Source organism: Pteropus vampyrus, unplaced genomic scaffold (genome assembly GCF_000151845.1).
Source record: "Pteropus vampyrus isolate Shadow unplaced genomic scaffold, Pvam_2.0 Scaffold131, whole genome shotgun sequence".
Lineage (NCBI taxonomy): Eukaryota > Metazoa > Chordata > Mammalia > Chiroptera > Pteropodidae > Pteropus > Pteropus vampyrus.
In genome coordinates this window covers 231512-237369 of record NW_011888912.1, presented here as the reverse complement: position 1 = coordinate 237369, position 5858 = coordinate 231512, and the positions used below count along the sequence as shown (strand labels likewise).

The following is a 5858-nucleotide window of genomic DNA, read 5'->3' as shown; positions in this document are numbered from 1 at the left end:
CCCTCTGTAAAGTCTCGTTTCCCAGCCTGTCACTAACAGCCAGTCGCCAGCTGACACGTCACACCGCGCCCAGCCTGTGTCTTCCTAACCCTTTCTGTCCCCCGTGGCCCTGACGAGAACGCCCGTGGTCAGTGTCTTTGGAAAACTGTGTTCAACTCTCGTCTCTTCACCTGGCCATCGCACCTACCTGGACCACCAGCCTCTCCATCCTTCCGTAACTACCACCTGCTTTAAAAACGAGGCTGAAACGTGCCCTTTTACGAACATCTTTCTCAGAAGCATTCTCGCCAGAGCGCTGGGATGTCTGGGTTCGCTCGTGGTTCCCTAATATGGAAAATCAGGAACACGCTCACCGATATTGGTGGCAAGGCAGATATTCAATGAAATAAAGTATCGTATATAAAGCATCTAACACACTGATTGATGGGTTAGTCACCCGCCTCTGGGCTTCGGTCCCCACCTATAGAAATGACAGCACAGGTGCTTCCAAAACTCTTTTCAAAGTATAAACTGCCACACATTTTTAAGGTTTTGTCATTATAATTCTGTATCGTAGAGTTTCTTCAATTTATTCTCATATCATTTCACGTAGGTACATTTTCATCCTAGACTACAAAATGCATACGCTCAGGGGTTTGCTGTAGACTCCGGGGAAGCAAGGTGACCCTCTGGACCACAGTTACTTCGACTCTTAAAATAGGGACAATAATAGCACAGACAATTCCTGCTTTCCAAAAAAAATCATCTGTGATGAGCATCTTAATTTTACAAACTCTAAAAAAAGGGTACTTTCCCTTTCCTCTGCCGATATCCCCCATTTCCGGCACCCCCTTCCCCGTGTGGAGGTGCATTTACCCGGGACTTCGCCTCATTCATCCTTGTCTGCCACCCAGCGAGAGAAACGGTGGCTGCTGGACTAACGGGCCCCTCTACCCTCCACCGCCTGACGGGCTTTCTCCAAACCATCGCTGTGAAAAGAAAGAAACATCATCTTGCTCATTGTCACTGAACCAAACCCCTCGAAGCCTCTTCGAACGGAAGCCTGATGGCTTGTGACTTGGGCCGTCCGCCCTGTCGCTGATCAAACAGTGTGACTGCGGTCACGTTCATACGGTGGAGGACACGTTTATGTTTTTAATGGCTTCGTTACATGCGGCGCTTTGCTAGCTCAGCTGTGTATCGTTTTAATGTCTTGAGAGGAAAGAACACGGTTTCGTTTCCTCTTGTAGGCCTCATGGCCTGGAAGACAGCACCGCGCATGCAGTAGGTGATTCATGGATGTTTGTGGAAGGAAGAGATGAATTTTTTTCCAAAAGGAATGTGGCTGCCACCTTCCTTTCAAGGCATATACAGTAGCGGTTCTCCATGAAGGCAAGGAAGAGGCCCTCTGTGACCCTCCATGCTCGGGCCGCAGGCCTGGTCTGCCTCCGCCTGCGTCCCCTGCCAGTCTCCTGTCCTCCCCTGCCCTGAACCCCGCCCCCCACTTCCTTACAGCACCCATAAACATCACTGTGCCCAGCTTCTTGCCTAGTCAGTGTTCATCTGCCATCTGGCCCTCAGTGGGGTAACTGCAAGACCGGTGGCCCTTCGACCCCCGCGCCCCGCGGCCTCCCACCCACAGTGCCACAGTCGTCCTCGTCCCAGCGTCTTTGCCCTGATGGTCCCCACCACAGGACCTCTGCGCGTTTTGTGACCTCTCGCCGTCATCTGCTTGATCGCTCCTAACCTTTCAGAGCTCGACTCGGACCTCTGCGGGTCAGAGGGGCGGGGCTCCCCTCGGTGCCCTGATGAGGCCGGGGTCCTCACAGCTGTCCCATTTTAGTTCAGGGTATCGCGACCCTAAGTTTATGCTCGCGTTACGATTCCTCAGTTGGATTCGTGTTTCGTTGGCGCAAACAGCCTCCATGGGGGCGAGCAGCCCGGTGCCTGGCTCACAGAAGGCACCTCCTTCATCTTCCCTGAGTGACTGGGAAGGAAGGAATGAATGAATGAACGAATGGGTATAATGCTTTTCCGTGGCTCGTGGACACTGAACATGCGCACGTCAATCAGCATTGGGTCTTCTTTGCATGGTGTCCCTGCCTATCGGTTTGTTAATTCGCTTAGGTGGTTGACAGAAACTTCCTGCTCCGCCTGGAGGTTGTCATTTGCTCAGAAAGCATTAACCATGTACTTTAAAGAATGAATTTATATTAAGGGGCAAGATCATAACTCCCTTATCTTACGTGGATCATAAGCCAACGAGGGAACCAGAAAGATATTGAATGTTGACATGGAGAATAACCCAAGGAACAGACTCCTGGACCAGCAGGAGCGCTGGGACACGTGCGCTGTCGACACGCAAGCTGCCAGCGCCCACGCCTGGGTCACTCCACCTCCGTGGGCCAAAACCGACTTGTTTCGTTGACGCAAACCGACTTGCACACGGCGCACAAGGAGCAGTTAGCTGCGTGACCGGCAGAGCCTGCAGGTGAACTCCTGGCCCCACGGGGCCGGAAAGCGTCGGTGTCCGCGGCTGGTGCAGACCTGCGTGGCACCAGGTGAGGTGTGGGCCCAACTCGCAGAGTGCAGAGTGTCACGGCACAGGCAGGCACATCAGCAAAGAACACCGGCCAGCCATCTGCCAAATGTTTGCCAAACCCAGGGCACGCTTACCGGCTAAAGAGAAGGCTTTGCAGAGGCTGCATCTGAGTCAGGTGTGGAAGGAAGGTGGGGTGTTTGCAGGAAAGGAGAAGAGACATATGGACAGTGACTCCCAGTGGCAGCTGACAAGTCACTGCTGTGGCTAAGGTGGCGGGTGGTGGCCAGTGGGCATGAGAGGAACAGGAAATGAAGGCACAAAGGTAAATCGTGACCACGTTTGGATGGAGTCCAGTCAATGCCAAGGAATTTGACCTTTATCTTGAGGGAAATTAATGCTTTTAATCGATCAAGGGAATAAAATTACCAGATACAAAGAGTATTTTTTAAAAAAAAAGCAACATGTTGAGGCACATTCTGACAAATGGATATTTAGGTTTTAAAAATGAAATTGTATGATGATGATTTGAAGGATGGAGAGACACCCTCTTGATGAATTTTACTTGTATTTCTTATTTCATGTGTATCGTGAGAGATTCTGACGGTCGAAATCGTTGTATTTTGTTTGGCAGAAATGGCATACGTGCATTGTTTTGAGTATGATCTACCGAAATAAGGTGTTATTTAAGCGTTTATTAATCTCCAGCTTATTAATCTCCACGTTAGAGTTGATTGCTAGTGTCGATGTCCATCAAACAAATAGCAGAACAAAGGATTTTGCCTGAGATCGTAAAAATCAGTCGTATACCAAGGACTAAAATATCTAACTTTTTTTTTTCCCTTCTGTGACTTAATTAACTGTAATCCCTCATTTCCCAAAATGTGAATCATGTTTTAAAATATCAGAATTTGAAAAGCTTGCATTTTATAATGAAAAGAGGCTGTCGGCTGACTTTATGGACACCCAGAAAATGTCGTTACAGCCTATTAATGCTCCCTAAGTGTTGGAAGCAGCAAAAAAAGAGTGTTACAAACTTGTTTCTTGTGGCAATAAATTAAAGAAACCTGGCTATTATTAGTACTCTGGTCAGGAAGAAAAGAAAAAGTCTTTCCCCCTCTTTCATAAAAATTTATGGAAAAAGCTACATACGTTTCAAAGCGCAGAAAAGAGAAAAGTTTAAGTAACAGCAAAAAGCGAATAAATACTCAGGTGACAGGAGGCAGCTCACTTGTGACGTCAGCCGATTTTCCAGGCGCGTGGGCTACGTCGCATCGTGTAGCAGAAGTCTGAAAAAAATCTTTCTAGGGTTTTTTTTTTTTTCCTGGAAATCAATTTATTTATTTTTCCTTTTTCTCAACGTTTTCACCGTGTCGACTGCTCGTAGCTGTATCTCTTCATGTATTTCATAATCGCTCTTTGTTTTGAAAAAAAAGCATCTGTCCCCAAATTTAGGCCGTGTTAGGACCGTCTCGTGCTTATTTCAGGGACTGCGGGTGATAATCGACGATGAAAGTGTCGACCTCAAACTCGCCCCTCGTGCGCTTGTTCCTGTGAGATTTCTGTCTAGGTCTGAAACAGGGTGACATTTTTCTCTGAATACGTACAATATACACAGTTCCTTCAGCCGGCACTGGCCTCTGTTTAGTATCTTTAGAGTCAGAGAGGTAAGAAGATGCACACCCCTTCCCAGAAGCGATAGCCGGTGACGTTAAAAATGTGTTTTTAATTGTTATTGTGGGTATTGAGATTATTTTTCCCTTTCTTAGTTATGTTTAGTTTCTGTCCCGTGTAGTGGGCAGGCTTCTGATAATGACAGCTCTGTGATTTCTGGCTCCAGATAGAGGCAAACCGTGATTGGCTATGTGTTCCCCCCGCTCAAGAACACGTGATGTATTTTGTGCAGTCGAAGCTTATTTGCCACCAATTACCCAGAAAGAGTTCTAGTCACAGAGTCGTGACCAGGCCTTTTCGCCCTGCGTTGTGGGTTCTGGGCACGGTCCCTTCATGTCCTCGAAAGCACGGCTCCCGGATCCCAGCCCCCCCCCCGCCAGAAACAAGCTCAGCGGCTGATGATGCTTTTGTTGAATAAGCCACCGTTTTTCTTCATCTTGAATTCAAATGGATTGTAAGTCAGGTCTCCCCAAAAAGGGGAGCGACAGACCGGGTGACGGCGCCTGCGTGTACACACGCTCAAGCCTGTGACTGTTCCGTGAGCCTCGGTGCCAGCGCGAGTGAGAGTTGAGATGAATAGCGTCTGACTCTCTCCGTCCTCCCTGCGAGGCGTGTCGAGTGATCGGGTGACGTTCAAACACCCTGCACGCATGTCGCTTTCGAAAGCGTCCCTTATCCGATAAAACCGCTGCTTTAAAACGTGGGAAAGGGCCGCGTTTTAACGGCCCGCGCGCCACCTTATTGTCATTTCCCCTCTGCAGGCACGCGCGAGGAGGCCCCTGAAGAGCCCGGAGGGCGCTCTGTGTGACCACGAGGACGATGACATGGAGAGAGCGAGCAAGTCAGTCGGGGCTTTTGCCGTCCTGCTAAGCGGGGGGGCGGGGTGGGGGGAACTCCTGGCGGCAGCTGTAGGTCACAGAAGATGCACCCTGGGGACATCCGCTCCCTCGCAACGGCAAAAGGAGCCCAGGGCCCCCTGCGGTCTGTCCCACGGGGGATACGCCTTGAGGTGGCAAAGCAGCAGCGCCCACGGAACCTTGTGGGGTTGAGTGACAGGGGCGGAAGCCACCCCGAGTTAGACCCACCGGACAGGAACAGGGACCACAGTTAAACAGGACAAACAGAGTCAGGGGAGAGGGAGGGACTCACAGGCTATGACCGTATCAGAAGAGGAAAGTTTAACCCAAAGTGTTAAAAATTAATTTCAGTATAAATAAGGGAAATAATAATAGTATGAGTTTGACTTCTTAACAATTCTGAGAGAGGCAGGGACGGCCACGGCGCCCCTTTTCCTCCATGAAGTTTATTTTTGTATAAAGGGTTGTGCATTCTTGTCGAAGACAGATGGACACATAGATCAAAGGAAAAACAGAAAAATACCGAAAGTGAACTTGGACCGTAGCAGACGCCCCAAGGGCTGAGTCTGCCATTTCCAAGGCTGCTGTCCCCAGGGCCCCGAGTTAGAGCCCCACCCTCCGCTCCCTGGTTGATCAGGGCCCCGCAGACTCTTCGTCCATCTGTCCTTAATGCAGACCCTCAAAATGTCCGTGTTCGAACTGTGTACACGTCGCCGTGAAGAATTCGGCCATGAACCGATTCTCCATCTTCTCATGGTTCCCCTGACACGTGGAGCGTGTCACCGAAGTCACGAGGGCTTGCTTACCTG

At 49.8% G+C, this 5858-nt stretch overlaps 1 protein-coding gene across 1 annotated transcript in view; it reads left to right on the top strand.

Annotated features, from left to right (window-relative positions):
• The window catches only part of DENND1B (DENN domain containing 1B), a gene marked incomplete at its 5' end in the record, with an annotated part of 131915 nt that overhangs the window by 111126 nt on the left and 14931 nt on the right, over positions 1 to 5858 (top strand). The gene's annotated exons all lie outside the window — the stretch shown is intronic.